Source organism: Pecten maximus, chromosome 17, assembly GCF_902652985.1.
Source record: "Pecten maximus chromosome 17, xPecMax1.1, whole genome shotgun sequence".
Classification (NCBI taxonomy): Eukaryota; Metazoa; Mollusca; class Bivalvia; order Pectinida; family Pectinidae; genus Pecten; species Pecten maximus.
The window spans coordinates 10311771-10334214 of record NC_047031.1 but is presented as its reverse complement, the minus strand read 5'-3'; the positions used below and the strand labels follow the sequence as shown (position 1 = coordinate 10334214).

The following is a 22444-nucleotide window of genomic DNA, read 5'->3' as shown; positions in this document are numbered from 1 at the left end:
TATAACGATAATTATACAGAGTCTATAACGATGAGTATACAGAGTATATAACGATAATTATACAGAGTATATAACGATGATTATACAGAGTATATAACGATAATTATACAGAGTATATAACGATAATTATACAGAGTATATAACGATAATTATACAGAGTCTATAACGATAATTATACAGAGTCTATAACGATGATTATACAGAGTCTATAACGATGATTATACGGAGTCTATAACGATAATTATACAGAGTATATAACGATAATTATACAGAGTCTATAACGATAATTATACAGAGTCTATAACGATAATTATACAGAGTCTATAACGATAATTATACAGAGTCTATAACGATAATTATACAGAGTATATAACGATAATTATACAGAGTATATAACGATATACTCTGTATATTAACACTATTCAACAACACCAGATGCATTTGCATGGAAACATTTACCTTTGAATTTGTGTATGAAAATGTTACAGTACAGGAACTACTTCAACATTTTAAGGGGCATCTTAACAGGAAATCAAGTCAGTAATATTTTGCAAGCCTATAAAGTCTTACTATGGTGCAATTTTTGGTATATTACATGACTATTTTTGTGCAATTTTTTTAATATTTATTCGTGTTTGAAATTCAACATTATTCTGCTATATAGAGGCCCTTAACGTACAGAAACAGATATCTGATATATGTTGACGACATTGTTGACGAATGTCACAGAGATGCATTTCAGATGTGACGTATTTTACATATAAGTAAGCCTGATGACGTCAACAACGGAAACTCGACACGACCTATAAAGATGCACAATGTCCAACACCTGTTCACCCTTGACTAGATGAACTCGTCTGTAATTATGACATACGTATAAAACATTTTAGACTGTCCCATTATTAGCTTGTGTATTCATAGACTTGCACGACATTTCTCGGTTTTATTACTGACGACAAGCCACAGGTATTCATTACAGGTAAGTCAGGCTCATTATTGTGTTGTTTACCATGCATATTATTCTGGTTAGATCAAAAACATGCACAAATCTTCGATGAAAATTTGATTAAAATGAAATTTACAGGTAAAAACAATCTGATATATTAAAAAATACAATGTACAGTTATGATTGCACGTGGTTGCATGTTCTAAAGATACATTGGAAATAACATCATGAACATTGCATTATGGATAATCATATACATACTAGAAATTGTTTTGCATAAACTGCTAATTATTGCATTAGCAGTGAAAAGTGCGTACATGTACATGTAGTTGATCGTAACCCCCGGAGTACTGAGGATAGCCTATCGGCTTACCTTCAAACGTTGTTTTTTTTTTTTTTTACATTCTTTGTTTGCAAATATAGTTATATATTACTATCATCTCAGCTTTTGAATGAGGAAATGTCGTTTTTTTCGGGTTATTAAACCCTTCAAGAATTACCTGTATAGCAATGCATGTATTTAATTAATGTGTCCGAGTTTAGGAGATTTTTATCCTCTGTGACGAGAGAACGCAGTACAAGTATGATCCTAGCATGTCGATACACATACAAATTTGTTGTACACATAACATACTTAATTGTGAATAATATGTGACCCTATAAAAAACATCTCGATTCCTGTCGGGGCTATCTGCGAGAATGTGTCTTTCCCTGTTCTTTCACATGACAATATTGCAAAAATAATGAAAAACATGAGTAAGTTAGTGATACATCGACTACGTTATATCACAAAAATCCTTGTTTCTATGGTAACATAGACTACGTTATATCACAAAAATCTTTGTTTCTATGGTTACATGGACTACATAGTATCACAAAAATCCTTGTTTATATGATAACATAGACTTCGTTATATCACAAAAATCCTTGTCTCTATGGTAACAAAGACTTCGTTATATCACAAAAAATCCTTGTTTCAATGGTTACATGGACTACGTTATATCACAAAAAATCCTTGTTTCTATGGTAACATAGACTACGTTATATCACAAAAAATCCTTGTTTCAATGGTTACATGGACTACGTTATATCACAAAAAATCCTTGTTTCTATGGTAACATAGACTACGTTATATCACAAAAAAAATCCTTGTTTCTATGGTAGCATAGACTACGTTATATCACAAAAAATCCTTGTTTCTATGGTTACATGGACTACGTTATATCACAAAAAATCCTTGTTTCTATGGTAACATAGACTACGTTATATCACTCACACAAATCCTTGTTTCTATGGTAACATTGACTACTTAATCATACGAGATCATATTCTCAGATTTTTTATCGCTTAATTTTCTAGTTGTTTTTTCCCCTTTCTTGCTTAATACACATTTGATTTACACAGGTTTTCTGAAATTCGTAATGAAGCATAAGCTGAATAAAGAAGCATGTTTGTCCTTCTAAGACACTGCTTATCGCTGACGTGATACGAAGGGGATACCTCTGCTAAATTAGTTACTTTGTCACAGATTGAGAGAAGATTATGGAGAATGAAATAGAAGTTCTTTGAAAATATTGTGAGATATCAAGATAAACGTAAAACTGTTATACCGCCTATTATCATACATACCGCCTCACAGCCTATTATCATACATACCGCCTCACTACCTATTATCATACATACCGCCTCACTACCTATTATCATACATACCGCCTCACTACCTATTATCATACATACCGCCTCACAGCCTATTATCATACATACCGCCTCACAGCCTATTATCGTACATACCGCCTCACTACCTATTATCATACATACCGCCTCACTACCTATTATCATACATACCGCCTCACTACCTATTATCATACACCACCTCACTACCTATTATCATACATACCGCCTCACTGCCTATTATCATACATACCGCCTCACAGCCTATTAGCATACATACCGCCTCACTACCTATTATCATACATACCGCCTCACTACCTATTATCATACATACCGCCTCACTACCTATTATCATACATACCGCCTCACTACCTATTATCATACATACCGCCTCACTACCTATTATCGTACATACCGCCTCACTACCTATTATCGTACATACCGCCTCACTACCTATTATCATACATACCGCCTCACAGCCTATTATCATACATACCGCCTCACAGCCTATTATCGTACATACCGCCTCACTACCTATTATCATACATACCGCCTCACTACCTATTATCATACATACCGCCTCACAGCCTATTATCATACATACCGCCTCACTACCTATTATCATACATACCGCCTCACTGCCTATTATCATACATACCGCCTCACTACCTATTATCATACATACCGCCTCACTACCTATTATCATACATACCGCCTCACTACCTATTATCATACATACCGCCTCACTACCTATTATCATACATACCGCCTCACTGCCTATTATCATACACCACCTCACTACCTATTATCATACATACCGCCTCACTACCTATTATCATACATACCGCCTCACAGCCTATTATCATACACCGACTCACTACCTATTATCATACATACCGCCTCACAGCCTATTATCATACATACCGCCTCACTGCCTATTATCATACATACCGCCTCACTACCTATTATCATACATACCGCCTCACTACCTATTATCATACATACCGCCTCACAGCCTATTATCATACACCGACTCACTACCTATTATCATACTTGCCGCCTCACTACCTATTATCATACATACCGCCTCACTGCCTATTATCATACATACCGCCTCACTACCTATTATCATACACCACCTCACTACCTATTATCATACATACCGCCTCACAGCCTATTATCATACATACCGCCTCACTACCTATTATCATACATACCGCCTCACAGCCTATTATCATACATACCGCCTCACTACCTATTATCATACATACCGCCTCACTACCTATTATCATACATACCGCCTCACTACCTATTATCATACATACCGCCTCACTACCTATTATCATACATACCGCCTCACTACCTATTATCATACATACCGCCTCACTACCTATTATCATACATACCGCCTCACTACCTATTATCATACATACCGCCTCACTACCTATTATCATACATACCGCCTCACTACCTATTATCATACATACCGCCTCACTACCTATTATCATACATACCGCCTCACAGCCTATTATCATACATACCGCCTCACTACCTATTATCATACATACCGCCTCACTACCTATTATCATACATACCGCCTCACAGCCTATTATCATACATACCGCCTCACTACCTATTATCATACATACCGCCTCACTACCTATTATCATACATACCGCCTCACTACCTATTATCATACATACCGCCTCACTACCTATTATCATACATACCGCCTCACTACCTATTATCATACATACCGCCTCACTACCTATTATCATACATACCGCCTCACTACCTATTATCATACATACCGCCTCACAGCCTATTATCATACACCGCCTCACTACCTATTATCATACATACCGCCTCACAGCCTATTATCATACATACCGCCTCACTACCTATTATCATACATACCGCCTCACTACCTATTATCGTACATACCGCCTCACTACCTATTATCATACATACCGCCTCACAGCCTATTATCATACACCGCCTCACTACCTATTATCATGCATACCGCCTCACATCCTATTGTCATACATACCGCCTCACTACCTATTATCATACATACCGCCTCACTACCTATTATCGTACATACCGCCTCACTACCTATTATCATACACCGCCTCACTACCTATTATCATACATACCGCCTCACTACCTATTATTATACACCGCCTCACTACCTATTATCCTACATACCGCCTCACTACCTATTATCATACACACCGCCTCACTACCTATTATCATACATACCGTCTCACTACCTATTATCATACATACCGCCTCACTACCTATTATCATACATACCGCCTCACTACCTATTATCATACATACCGCCTCACTACCTATTATCATACATACCGCCTCACTACCTATTATCATACATACCGCCTCACAGCCTATTATCATACACCGCCTCACTACCTATTATCATACATACCGCCTCACTACCTATTATCATACATACCGCCTCACTGCCTATTATCATACATACCGCCTCACTACCTATTATCATACACCACCTCACTACCTATTATCATACATACCGCCTCACAGCCTATTATCATACATACCGCCTAACTACCTATTATCATACATACCGCCTCACTACCTATTATCATACATACCGCCTCACTACCTATTATCATACATACCGCCTCACTACCTATTATCATACATACCGCCTCACTACCTATTATCATACATACCGCCTCACTACCTATTATCATACATACCGCCTCACTACCTATTATCATACACCGCCTCACTACCTATTATCATACATACCGCCTCACTACCTATTATCATACATACCGCCTCACTAGCCTATTATCATACATACCGCCTCACTACCTATTATCATACATACCGCCTCACTACCTATTATCATACATACCGCCTCACTACCTATTATCATACATACCGCCTCACTGCCTATTATCATACATACCGCCTCACTACCTATTATCATACACCACCTCACTACCTATTATCATACATACCGCCTCACAGCCTATTATCATACATACCGCCTCACTACCTATTATCATACATACCGCCTCACTACCTATTATCATACATACCGCCTCACTACCTATTATCATACATACCGCCTCACTACCTATTATCATACATACCGCCTCACTACCTATTATCATACATACCGCCTCACTACCTATTATCATACATACCGCCTCACTACCTATTATCATACACCGCCTCACTACCTATTATCATACATACCGCCTCACTACCTATTATCATACATACCGCCTCACTGCCTATTATCATACATACCGCCTCACTACCTATTATCATACATACCGCCTCACTACCTATTATCATACATACCGCCTCACTACCTATTATCATACATACCGCCTCACTACCTATTATCATACATACCGCCTCACTACCTATTATCATACATACCGCCTCACTACCTATTATCATACATACCGCCTCACTACCTATTATCATACATACCGCCTCACTACCTATTATCATACATACCGCCTCACTACCTATTATCATACATACCGCCTCACTACCTATTATCATACATACCGCCTCACTACCTATTATCATACATACCGCCTCACTACCTATTATCATACATACCGCCTCACTACCTATTATCATACATACCGCCTCACTACCTATTATCATACATACCGCCTCACTACCTATTATCATACATACCGCCTCACTACCTATTATCATACATACCGCCTCACTACCTATTATCATACATACCGCCTCACTACCTATTATCATACATACCGCCTCACGTACCTATTATCATACATACTCGCCTCACTACCTATTATCGTACATACCGCCTCACTACCTAGTATCATACATACCGCCTCACAGCCTATTATCAATACATACCGCCTCACTACCTATTATCATACAGACCGCCTCACATCACCGATTATCAGTACATACCAGGGCCTCACTACCTATTAATCATACATACCTAGCCTCACTACCCTATTATCGTACATACCGCCTCACTACCTATTTCATACATACCCGCCTCATCAGCCTAGTATCATACATACCGCCTCACTACCTATTATCATACATACGCCTCACACCTATTATCATACATAACGCCCTCACGCCTATTTATCATACATACCGCCTCACAGCCGATTATCATACATACCGCCTCACAGCTATTATCATACATACCGCCTCATACCTATTATCATAAATACCGACCGCCTCACTACCTATTTTATCATACTACCGCTCACTACCTATCATCATTATCATACCACCGCCTCACTACCTATTATCATACATACCGCCTCACTACCTATTATCATACATACCGCCTCACTACCTATTATCATACATACCGCCTCACTACCTATTATCATACATACCGCCTCACTACCTATTATCATACATACCGCCTCACTACCTATTATCATACATACCGCCTCACTACCTATTATCATACATACCGCCTCACTACCTATTATCATACATCCGCCTCACTACCTATTATCATACATACCGCCTCACTACCTATTATCATACATACCGCCTCACTACCTATTATCATACATACCGCCTCACTACCTATTATCATACATACCGCCTCACTACCTATTATCATACATACCGCCTCACTACCTATTATCATACATACCGCCTCACTAGCCTATTATCATACATACCGCCTCACTACCTATTATCATACATACCGCCTCACAGCCTATTATCATACATACCGCCTCACTGCCTATTATCATACATACCGCCTCACAGCCTATTATCATACATACCGCCTCACTGCCTATTATCATACATACCGCCTCACTACCTATTATCATACATAACGCCTCACAGCCTATTATCATACATACCGCCTCACAGCCTATTATCATACATACCGCCTCACAGCCTATTATCATACATACCGCCTCACTACCTATTATCATACATACCGCCTCACTACCTATTATCATACATACCGCCTCACTACCTATTATCATACATACCGCCTCATTACCTATTATCATACATACCGCCTCACTACCTATTATCATACATACCGCCTCACAGCCTATTATCATACATACCGCCTCACTACCTATTATCATACATACCGCCTCACTACCTATTATCATACATACCGCCTCACTACCTATTATCATACATACCGCCTCACTACCTATTATCATACATACCGCCTCACTACCTATTATCATACATACCGCCTCACAGCCTATTATCATACATACCGCCTCACTACCTATTATCATACATACCGCCTCACTACCTATTATCATACATACCGCCTCACTACCTATTATCATACATACCGCCTCACTACCTATTATCATACATACCGCCTCACTACCTATTATCATACATACCGCCTCACTACCTATTATCATACATACCGCCTCACTGCCTATTATCATACATACCGCCTCACTACCTATTATCATACATACCGCCTCACTACCTATTATCATACATACCGCCTCACTACCTATTATCATACATACCGCCTCACTACCTATTATCATACATACCGCCTCACTACCTATTATCATACATACCGCCTCACTACCTATTATCATACATACCGCCTCACAGCCTATTATCATACATACCGCCTCACAGCCTATTATCATACATACCGCCTCACTACCTATTATCATACATACCGCCTCACTACCTATTATCATACATACCGCCTCACTACCTATTATCATACATACCGCCTCACTACCTATTATCATACATACCGCCTCACTACCTATTATCATACATACCGCCTCACAGCCTATTATCATACATACCGCCTCACTACCTATTATCATACATACCGCCTCACTACCTATTATCATACATACCGCCTCACAGCCTATTATCATACATACCGCCTCACTACCTATTATCATACATACCGCCTCACTACCTATTATCATACATACCGCCTCACTACCTATTATCATACATACCGCCTCACTACCTATTATCATACATACCGCCTCACTACCTATTATCATACATACCGCCTCACTACCTATTATCATACATACCGCCTCACTAGCCTATTATCATACATACCGCCTCACTACCTATTATCATACATACTGCCTCACTACCTATTATCATACATACCGCCTCACTACCTATTATCATACATACCGCCTCACTACCTATTATCACACACTGCCTCACTACCTATTATCATACATACCGCCTCACTACCTATTATCACACACCGCCTCACTACCTATTATCATACACCGCCTCACTACCTATTATCGTACATACCGCCTCACTACCTATTATCATACATACCGCCTCACTACCTATTATCATACATACCGCCTCACTACCTATTATCATACATACCGCCTCACTACCTATTATCATACATACCGCCTCACTACCTATTATCATACATACCGCCTCACTACCTATTATCATACATACCGCCTCACTACCTATTATCATACATACCGCCTCACAGCCTATTATCGTACATACCGTCTCACTACCTATTATACATACTGCCTCACTACCTATTATCATACATACCGCCTCACTACCTATTATCATACATACCGCGTCACTACCTATTATCGTACATACCGCCTCACTACCTATTACCATACATACCGCCTCACTACCTATTATCATACATACCGCCTCACTACCTATTATCACACACCGCCTCACTACCTATTATCATACATACCGCCTCACTGCCTATTATCATACATACCGCCTCACAGCCTATTATCATACATACCGCCTCACTACCTATTATCATACATACCGCCTCACTACCTATTATCACACACCGCCTCACTACCTATTATCATACATACCGCCTCACTACCTATTATCATACATACCGCCTCACTACCTATTATCATACATACCGCCTCACTACCTATTATCATACATACCGCCTCACTACCTATTATCATACATACCGCCTCACTACCTATTATCATACATACCGCCTCACTACCTATTATCATACATACCGCCTCACTACCTATTACCATACATACCGCCTCACTACCTATTATCATACATACCGCCTCACTACCTATTATCATACATACCGCCTCACTACCTATTATCATACATACCGCCTCACTACCTATTATCATACATACCGCCTCACTACCTATTATCATACATACCGCCTCACTACCTATTATCATACACCGCCTCACTACCTATTATCATACACCACCTCACTACCTATTATCATACATACCGCCTCACTACCTATTATCATACATACCGCCTCACTACCTATTATCATACATACCGCCTCACTACCTATTATCATACACCGCCTCACTACCTATTATCATACATACCGCCTCACTACCTATTATCATACACCGCCTCACTACCTATTATCATACATACCGCCTCACTACCTATTATCATACATACCGCCTCACTACCTATTATCATACATACCGCCTCACTACCTATTATCATACATACCGCCTCACTACCTATTATCATACATACCGCCTCACAGCCTATTATCATACATACCGCCTCACTACCTATTATCATACATACCGCCTCACTACCTATTATCATACATACCGCCTCACTACCTATTATCATACATACCGCCTCACTACCTATTATCATACATACCGCCTCACTACCTATTATCATACATACCGCCTCACTACCTATTATCATACATACCGCCTCCCTATTATCATACATACCGCCTCACTACCTATTATCATACATACCGCCTCACTACCTATTATCATACATACCGCCCTCACTACCTATTATCATACATACCGCCTCACTACCTATTATCATACATACCGCCTCACTACATATTATCATACATACCGCCTCACAGCCTATTATCATACATACCGCCTCACTACCTATTATCATACATACCGCCTCACAGCCTATTATCATACATACCGTCTCACAGCCTATTATCATACATACCGCCTCACTACCTATTATCATACACCGCCTCACTACCTATTATCATACATACCGCCTCACTACCTATTATCATACATACCGCCTCACTACCTATTATCATACATACCGCCTCACTACCTATTATCATACATACCGCCTCACTACCTATTATCATACATACCGCCTCACTACCTATTATCCTACATACCGCCTCACTACCTATTATCATACATACCGCCTCACTACCTATTATCATACATACCGCCTCACTACCTATTATCCTACATACCGCCTCACTACCTATTATCATACATACCCGCCTCACTACCTATTATCATACATACCGCCTCACTACCTATTATCATACATACCGCCTCACTACCTATTATCATACATACCGCCTCACTACCTATTATCATACATACCGCCTCACTACCTATTATCATACATACCGCCTCACTACCTATTATCATACATACGCCTCACTACCTATTATCATACATACCGCCTCACTACCTATTATCATACATACCGCCTCACTACCTATTATTCATACATACCGCCTCACTACCTATTATCATACTACCGCCTCACTACCTATTATCATACATACCGCCTCACTACCTATTATCATACATACCGCCTCACTACCTATTATCATACATACCGCCTCACTACCTATTATCATACATACCGCCTCACAGCCTATTATCATACATACCGCCTCACTACCTATTATCATACATACCGCCTCACTACCTATTATCACACACCGCCTCACTACCTATTATCATACATACCGCCTCACTACCTATTATCATACATACCGCCTCACTACCTATTATCATACATACCGCCTCACTACCTATTATCATACATACCGCCTCACTACCTATTATCATACATACCGCCTCACTACCTATTATCATACATACCGCCTCACTACCTATTATCATACATACCGCCTCACTACCTATTACCATACATACCGCCTCACTACCTATTATCATACATACCGCCTCACTACCTATTATCATACATACCGCCTCACTACCTATTATCATACATACCGCCTCACTACCTATTATCATACATACCGCCTCACTACCTATTATCATACATACCGCCTCACTACCTATTATCATACACCGCCTCACTACCTATTATCATACACCACCTCACTACATATTATCATACATACCGCCTCACAGCCTATTATCATACATACCGCCTCACTACCTATTATCATACATACCGCCTCACTACCTATTATCATACATACCGCCTCACTACCTATTATCATACATACCGCCTCACTACCTATTATCATACATACCGCCTCACTACCTATTATCATACATACCGCCTCACTACCTATTATCATACATACCGCCTCACTACCTATTATCATACATACCGCCTCACTACCTATTATCATACATACCGCCTCACTACCTATTATCATACATACCGCCTCACTACCTATTATCATACATACCGCCTCACTACCTATTATCATACATACCGCCTCACTACCTATTATCATACATACCGCCTCACTACCTATTATCATACATACCGCCTCACTACCTATTATCATACATACCGCCTCACTACCTATTATCATACATACCGCCTCACTACCTATTATCATACATACCGCCTCACTACCTATTATCATACATACCGCCTCACTACCTATTATCATACATACGCCTCACTACCTATTATCATACATACCGCCTCACTACCTTTTATAGTGACATCCTCACCGCCTCACCCCATTCCCCCACCCTTTTATGTTTATACACCATGTACAGACCCAGCATCTTGATTCCTATTATCATACATCCGCCTAACTACATCTCTATTACCCTCCCCTTCTATTTGTCTCCCCCTGCACACCCCATTTAACACCCACAGTCACACTACCGCCTCACTACCTTATCATACAGTACAGCCTCACTACCTATTATCATACATACCGCATCACTACCTTATTATCATACATAACCGCTCCTTCCCTATTATCATACACCCCTCCTCACTACCTATTATCATACATACAGGCTCACTACCTATTAATACACCGCCTCCCTCACATACATATTATCATACATACCGCCCTCCACTACCTATACATACATACCGCCTCCTACCTTATTTATCATACATACCGCCTCATACCTCCTGATCATACATACGCCTCACACTTTATAATACATACCGCCTCACTACCTATTTCATACATACCGCCTCACTACCTATTATCATACATACCGCCTCACTACCTATATCATACATACCGCCTCACTACCTATTATCATACACCGCCTCACTACCTATTATCATACATACCGCCTCACTACCTATTATCATACATACCGCCTCACTACCTATTATCATACATACCGCCTCACTACCTATTATCATAACATACGCCTCACTACCTATCACATACCGCCTCACTACTATTATCATACATACCGCCTCACTACCTATTATCATACATACCGCCTCACTACCTATTATCATACATACCGCCTCACTACCTATTATCATACATACCGCCTCACTACCTATTATCATACATACCGCCTCACTACCTATATCATACATACCGCCTCACTACCTATTATCATACATACCGCCTCACTACCTATTATCATACATACCGCCTCACTACCTATTATCATACATACCGCCTCACTACCTATTATCATACATACCGCCTCACTACCTATTATCATACATACCGCCTCACTACCTATTATCATACATACCGACCTCACTACCTATTATCATACATACCGCCTCACTACCTATTATCATACATACCGCCTCACTACCTATTATCATACATACCGCCTCACTACCTATTATCATACATACCGCCTCACTACCTATTATCATACATACCGCCTCACTACCTATTATCATACATACCGCCTCACTACCTATTATCATACATACCGCCTCACTACCTATTATCATACATACCGCCTCACTACCTATTATCATACATACCGCCTCACTACCTATTATCATACATACCGCCTCACTACCTATTATCATACATACCGCCTCACTACCTATTATCATACATACCGCCTCACTACCTATTATCATACATACCGCCTCACTACCTATTATCATACATACCGCCTCACTACCTATTATCATACATACCGCCTCACTACCTATTATCATACATACCGCCTCACTACCTATTATCATACATACCGCCTCACTACCTATTATCATACATACCGCCTCACTACCTATTATCATACATACCGCCTCACTACCTATTATCATACATACCGCCTCACTACCCTATTATCATACATACCGCCTCACTACCTATTATCATACATACCGCCTCACTACCTATTATCATACATACCGCCTCACTACCTATTATCATACATACCGCCTCACTACCTATTATCATACATACCGCCTCACTACCTATTATCATACATACCGCCTCACAGCCTATTATCATACATACCGCCTCACAGCCTATTATCGTACATACCGCCTCACTACCTATTATCATACATACCGCCTCACTACCTATTATCATACATACCGCCTCACTACCTATTATCATACATACCGCCTCACTACCTATTATCATACATACCGCCTCACTACCTATTATCATACATACCGCCTCACTACCTATTATCATACATACCGCCTCACTACCTATTATCATACATCCCGCCTCACTACCTATTATCATACATACCGCCTCACTACCTATTATCATACATATCGCCTCACTACCTATTATCATACACCGCCTCACTACCTATTATCATACATACCGCCTCACTACCTATTATCATACACCGCCTCACTACCTATTATCATACATACCGCCTCACTACCTATTATCATACATACCGCCTCACTACCTATTATCATACATACCGCCTCACTACCTATTATCATACATACCGCCTCACTACCTATTATCATACACCTCCTCACTACCTATTATCATACATACCGCCTCACTACCTATTATCATACACCGCCTCACTACCTATTATCATACATACCGCCTCACTACCTATTATCATACATACCGCCTCACTACCTATTATCTTACATACCGCCTCACTACCTATTATCATACATACCGCCTCACTACCTATTATCATACATACCGCCTCACTACCTATTATCATACATACCGCCTCACTACCTATTATCATACATACCGCCTCACTACCTATTATCATACATACCGCCTCACTACCTATTATCATACATACCGCCTCACTACCTATTATCATACATACCGCCTCACTACCTATTATCATACATACCGCCTCACTACCTATTATCATACATACCGCCTCACTACCTATTATCATACATACCGCCTCACTACCTATTATCATACATACCGCCTCACTACCTATTATCATACATACCGCCTCACTACCTATTATCATACATACCGCCTCACTACCTATTATCATACATACCGCCCTCACTACCTATTATCATACATACCGCCTCACTACCTATTATCATACATACCGCCTCACTACCTATTATCATACATACCGCCTCACTACCTATTATCATACATACCGCCTCACTACCTATTATCATACATACCGCCTCACTACCTATTATCATACATACCGCCTCACTACCTATTATCATACATACCGCCTCACTACCTATTATCATACATACCGCCTCACTACCTATTATCATACATACCGCCTCACTACCTATTATCATACATACCGCCTCACTACCTATTATCATACATACCGCCTCACTACCTATTATCATACATACCGCCTCACTACCTATTATCATACATACCGCCTCACTACCTATTATCATACATACCGCCTCACTACCTATTATCATACATACCGCCTCACTAGCCTATTATCATACATACCGCCTCACTACCTATTATCATACTACCGCCTCACTACCTATTATCATACATACCGCCTCACTACCTATTATCATACATACCGCCTCACTACCTATTATCATACATACCCGCCTCACTACCTATTATCATACATACCGCCTCACTACCTATTATCATACATACCGCCTCACTACCTATTATCATACATACCGCCTCACTACCTATTATCATACATACCGCCTCACTACCTATTATCATACATACCGCCCTCACTACCTATTATCATACATACCGCCTCACTACCTATTATCATACATACCGCCTCACTACCTATTATCCTACATACCGCCTCACTACCTATTATCATACATACCGCCTCACTACCTATTATCATACATACCGCCTCACTACCTATTATCATACATACCGCCTCACAGCCTATTATCATACATACCGCCTCACTACCTATTATCATACATACCGCCTCACTACCTATTATCATACATACCGCCTCACTACCTATTATCATACATACCGCCTCACTACCTATTATCATACATACCGCCTCACTAGCCTATTATCATACATACCGCCTCACTACCTATTATCATACATACCGCCTCACTACCTATTATCATACATACCGCCTCACTACCTATTATCATACATACCGCCTCACTACCTATTATCATACATACCGCCTCACTACCTATTATCATAAAAACGCCTCACTACCTATTATCATACATACCGCCTCACTACCTATTATCATACATACCGCCTCACTACCTATTATCATACATACCGCCTCACTACCTATTATCATACATACCGCCTCACAGCCTATTATCATACATACCGCCTCACTACCTATTATCATACATACCGCCTCACTACCTATTATCATACATACCGCCTCACTACCTATTATCATACATACCGCCTCACTACCTATTATCATACATACCGCCTCACTACCTATTATCATACATACCGCCTCACTACCTATTATCATACATACCGCCTCACTACCTATTATCATACATACCGCCTCACTACCTATTATCATACATACCGCCTCACTACCTATTATCATACATACCGCCTCACTACCTATTATCATACATACCGCCTCACTACCTATTATCATACATACCGCCTCACTACCTATTATCATACATACCGCCTCACTACCTATTATCATACATACCGCCTCACTACCTATTATCATACATACCGCCTCACTACCTATTATCATACATACCGCCTCACTACCTATTATCATACATACCGCCTCACTACTATTATCATACATACCGCCTCACTACCTATTATCATACATACCGCCTCACTACCCTATTATCCTACATACCGCCTCACTACTATTATATACATACCGCCGTTCACAGCCCTATTATCATACATACTGCCTCACTACCTATTATCCTAACATACCGCTCTCATACCATATTATTCATTTTACATACCGCCTCACAGCCTTATTATTGCATACATACCGCCTCACTACTATTATATACATACCGACGCACAGCCTATTATCATACATTACGCCTCACACCTATTATCATACATACCGCCCTCACTACCATATCATACATACCGCCTCACAGCCTATTATAATCAAATACCGCCTCACGCATCTTCTACATACTACCGCCTCACTAACCTAAATTATCATACATAACGCCTCACTACCTATTATCATACATACCGCCTCACTACATATTATCAGACATTACTGCCTCACTACCTATATTATACCTACCCGCGACAGCAACAGAAGCAGGAGATAAAAGAAAGAAGAAAGAAAGGGATGAACGAACCCATAAAAAATCAAAGAAAAGAGGAAGAGAAAGAAAAAAACTAAATATCGGAACAGAAAAACTAAGACATAACCGAAAATAGAGATACAATTAAAGAAAGTACCAACTACCTAGTAGAATATAAAGCCTCCAAAGAGACTTATCAAGAAATACCCACTCACTACCTAGCATCATACATACCGACTCACAGGCCGATATCATAAATACCCTCACTACCTATAATCATACATTACCGCACACAGATATTGTAATACATAAAGACTAACTACAATTATTCCATAAAAACGAATAACTACCTATATAATAAATAACGAATCAACACACCTATTATCATACTAACGCTCCATAACTATTATACATCATACCGCCTCACACCTTTATCATACATACCGCCTCCCCACTATAGATCATACAATACGCCTCACCCCCACCCTATTACTCATATCATACCGCCTCACTACCTATTATCATACATACCGCCTCACTACCTATTATCATACATACCGCCTCACTACCTATTATCATACATACCGCCTCACTACCTATTATCATACACCGCCTCACTACCTATTATCATCCATACCGCCTCACTACATATTATCATACACCGCCTCACTACCTATTATCATACATACCGCCTCACTACCTATTATCATACATACCGCCTCACTACCTATTATCATACATACCGCCTCACTACCTATTATCATACACCGCCTCACTACCTATTATCATACATACCGCCTCACTACCTATTATCATACATACCGCCTCACTACCTATTATCATACATACCGCCTCACAGCCTATTATCATTACATACCGCCTCACTACCTATTATCATACCATACCGCCTCACTACCTATTATCATACATACCGCCTCACTACCTATTATCATACATACCGCCTCACTACCTATTATCATACATACCGCCTCACTACCTATTATCATACATACCGCCTCACTACCTATTATCATACATACCGCCTCACTGCCTATTATCATACATACCGCCTCACTACCTTTCTTTATATCGTGTATTTATCTTTACTCCAACTAGTGGGTCATATACATAATGTATACATCTAGGTTATACTGGACGTTTTATTAAATATTCATAGATTTTCTCACTCGTCCTTTCTACAGTCATTACTGACCAGCAGCCATTGTCCGTGTTGTCGCTATTACAATGTAAGATACACCACCAAGATGGCACAAGAAATGACCAAATGCCTCCAAGGTTTGACCTTTAGATTGTAACTGACCACAACGTGATAAGGTCAAGACCGTCTGGACAGCGTATCACATTGTCAAAGTCACTAAGCGTCGATACAGATATCAAACGGTATTAAATATATCACTGTTCTTGCAAATTTTTAGGTAAAATGAAATGAAACAATCAAATCTAAGATTCAGTTTGATTAAAGGTAAATGAATAAAAGCTAATACAACTGGGAGGAATCGCGAGAAGGCGCTCTTTATTGGATAATTTTGTAGTTATGCTATAGGTGTTACAATGACCATTTCTCTTTTTCTTATCAATGTGGTTTGATGGGCTGACCTATAGAGCGGACAGGAAGTTCTGGTTGTATTTTAACTCGGTGGGCAGGAACTTCGGGTAAACAGGAAGTGTTGGTTGACAGGAAGTTTGTGTAGACACAAAGCGTGGGTTGAAAGGACAGGAAATCATTTCCTGTCTACACACACTTCCTGCCTATCCTCATTTCCTGTCTACCTACACTTCCTGTCTATCCTCATGATAGACAGGAAGTGTGGGTAGACAGGAATTGAGGATAGACAGGAAGTTAGGGTAGACAGGAAGTGTGGGTAGACAGGAATTGAGGGTAGACAGGAAGTATTGACGGACAGGAAATGAAGGCGGGCAGGAAGTGTGGGTGGACAGGAAATGTGGATTGACAGGAAGTGTGGGTTGAAAGAACGCGTGCGTGTATAAGAAATGTTGGTGGACAGGAAGTATGGATGGACCGAAGTATGGGTGGACCGGAAGTATTGGTGGACAGGAAGTATGGATGGACCGGAAGTATGGGTGGACCGGAAGTATTGGTGGATAGGAAGTATGCGTAAACAGGACGTAGGAATGGTAATCGCTGATTCGTCTTTCTTGTCTATTACAGCCATGTCTGTGTTATCGCCATTCCAGGTGGAGAAACTCGAGTACTACTTCAAGTTTTTCGGTAAGAAGATCTACAAGACATAAATGTTTGTGTTCGAGATACATGTATACTAAAATGTTAATCTACTCAAGTGAACACTGATATAAATACTCGCCGATAATGTTTTACTAAACATCGTATATATTGGTTCTTATTAACTAGCAGCCTGGCCGAAATATACCAATGATTTCGAATCAATGTTGAATCATTCTGGGTATTACTGATTTAACTTTACCGATGTTAAACAATATTACATATCCAATATGTTTTGACTCCAAAATATAGATCTATATATTTTATCGAAAGGTATATATCTTATGACTTCCAAATAAACTAGAAAGCAAATATGTATCAACTATCTTCATTCTGTCACAGACGCCGACGGCGATGGCTGTCTAATGATGAAGGACCTCCCAGTCTTAATGAAGGTAGGAAATATATATATATAATGAAGGTAGGAAATATATATATATAATGAAGGTAGGAAATATATATAATGAAGGTAGGGAAATATTATATATATAATGAAGGTAGGGAAATATATATATATAATGAAGGTAGGAAATATATATATATAATGAAGGTAGGGAAATACATATATATAATGAAGGTAGGGAAATATGTATAATGAAGGTAGGGAAATATTATATATATAATGAAGGTAGGGAAATATGTATAATGAAGGTAGGGAAATATGTATAATGAAGGTAGGGAAATATGTATAATGAAGGTAGGGAAATATGTATAATGAAGGTAGGGAAATATTATATATATAATGAAGGTAGGGAAATATATATATATAATGAAGGTAGGAAATATATATATATAATGAAGGTAGGGAAATATTATATATATAATGAAGGTAGGGAAATATGTATAATGAAGGTAGGAAATATATATATATAATGAAGGTAGGGAAATATGTATAATGAAGGTAGGGAAATATATATAATGAAGGTAGGGAAATATTATATATATAATGAAGGTAGGGAAATATGTATAATGAAGGTAGGAAATATATATATATAATGAAGGTAGGGAAATATGTATAATGAAGGTAGGGAAATATATATATATAATGAAGGTAGGGAAATATATATATATAATGAAGGTAGGGAATATATATATATAATGAAGGTAGGGAAATACATATATATAATGAAGGTAGGGAAATATGTATAATGAAGGTAGGGAAATATGTATAATGAAGGTAGGGAAATATTATATATATAATGAAGGTAGGGAAATATATATATATAATGAAGGTAGGAAATATATATATATATAATGAAGGTAGGGAAATATTATATATATAATGAAGGTAGGGAAATATGTATAATGAAGGTAGGGAAATATATATATATAATGAAGGTAGGGAAATATGTATAATGAAGGTAGGGAAATATATATAATGAAGGTAGGGAAATATTATATATATAATGAAGGTAGGGAAATATGTATAATGAAGGTAGGAAATATATATATATATGAAGGTAGGGAAATATGTATAATGAAGGTAGGAATACTAATAATGACGGTAGGGAAATATATATATATAATGAAGGTAGGGAATATATATATATAATGAAGGTAGGGAATATATATATATAATGAAGGTAGGGAAATATATATATATAATGAAGGTAGGGAATATATATATATAATGAAGGTAGGGAAATATATATATATAATGAAGGTAGGGAAATATATATATATAATGAAGGTAGGGAAATATATATATATAATGAAGGTAGGGAAATATGTATAATGAAGGTAGGGAAATATTATATATATAATGAAGGTAGGGAAATATATATATATAATGAAGGTAGGGAAATATATATATATAATGAAGGTAGGGAAATATATATATATAATGAAGGTAGGGAAATATATATATATAATGAAGGTAGGGAAATATATATATATAATGAAGGTAGGGAAATATATATATATAATGAAGGTAGGGAAATATATATATATAATGAAGGTAGGGAAATATATATAATGAAGGTAGGGAAATATATATAATGAAGGTAGGAAATATATATATATAATGAAGGTAGGGAAATATATATAATGAAGGTAGGGAAATATATATATATATAATGAAGGTAGGGAAATATATATAATGAAGGTAGGAAATATATATATATAATGAAGGTAGGGAAATATATATATATATAATGAAGGTAGGGAATATATATAATGAAGGTAGGGAAATATATATATATAATGAAGGTAGGAAATATATATATATAATGAAGGTAGGGAATATATATAATGAAGGTAGGGAAATATATATATATAATGAAGGTAGGGAATATATATATATATAATGAAGGTAGGGAAATATATATATATAATGAAGGTAGGGAAATATATATATAATGAAGGTAGGGAAATATATATATATAATGAAGGTAGGAAATATATATATATAATGAAGGTAGGGAATATATATAATGAAGGTAGGGAAATATATATATATAATGAAGGTAGGGAATATATATATATATAATGAAGGTAGGGAAATATATATATATAATGAAGGTAAGGAATATATACATATAATGAAGGTAGGGAATATATATATATATAATGAAGGTAGGGAAATATATATATATAATGAAGGTAGGGAATATATGCATATAATGAAGGTAGGGAATATATACATATAATGAAGGTAAGGAAATATATATATATAATGAAGGCTGTACTGCTTATCTATCTAGTTAACCTGTATAAAAATATATAACGTATTAGTAATAATCAAGAATCAATTTGATTGATTACAGAAAATCATTGAGTACACGGGATGGGACGAGGATTCTTCAGTCGTCAAGGAGCTTTACGAGGTTCATGTGGCGTTTTTCGAGGTGCTTCACGAGAAAACTGCCGCTACAAAA

General features: G+C 38.3%; 1 long non-coding RNA gene across 1 annotated transcript; it reads left to right on the top strand.

The window, feature by feature from the left end:
• The first annotated feature begins 910 nt into the window (after positions 1–910).
• LOC117316024 lies at positions 911–22444 on the top strand. Its single transcript, XR_004529806.1, has 4 exons — positions 911–979; positions 19497–19556; positions 19911–19963; positions 22334–22444. It is a non-coding gene; the product is annotated as an uncharacterized LOC117316024 (long non-coding RNA).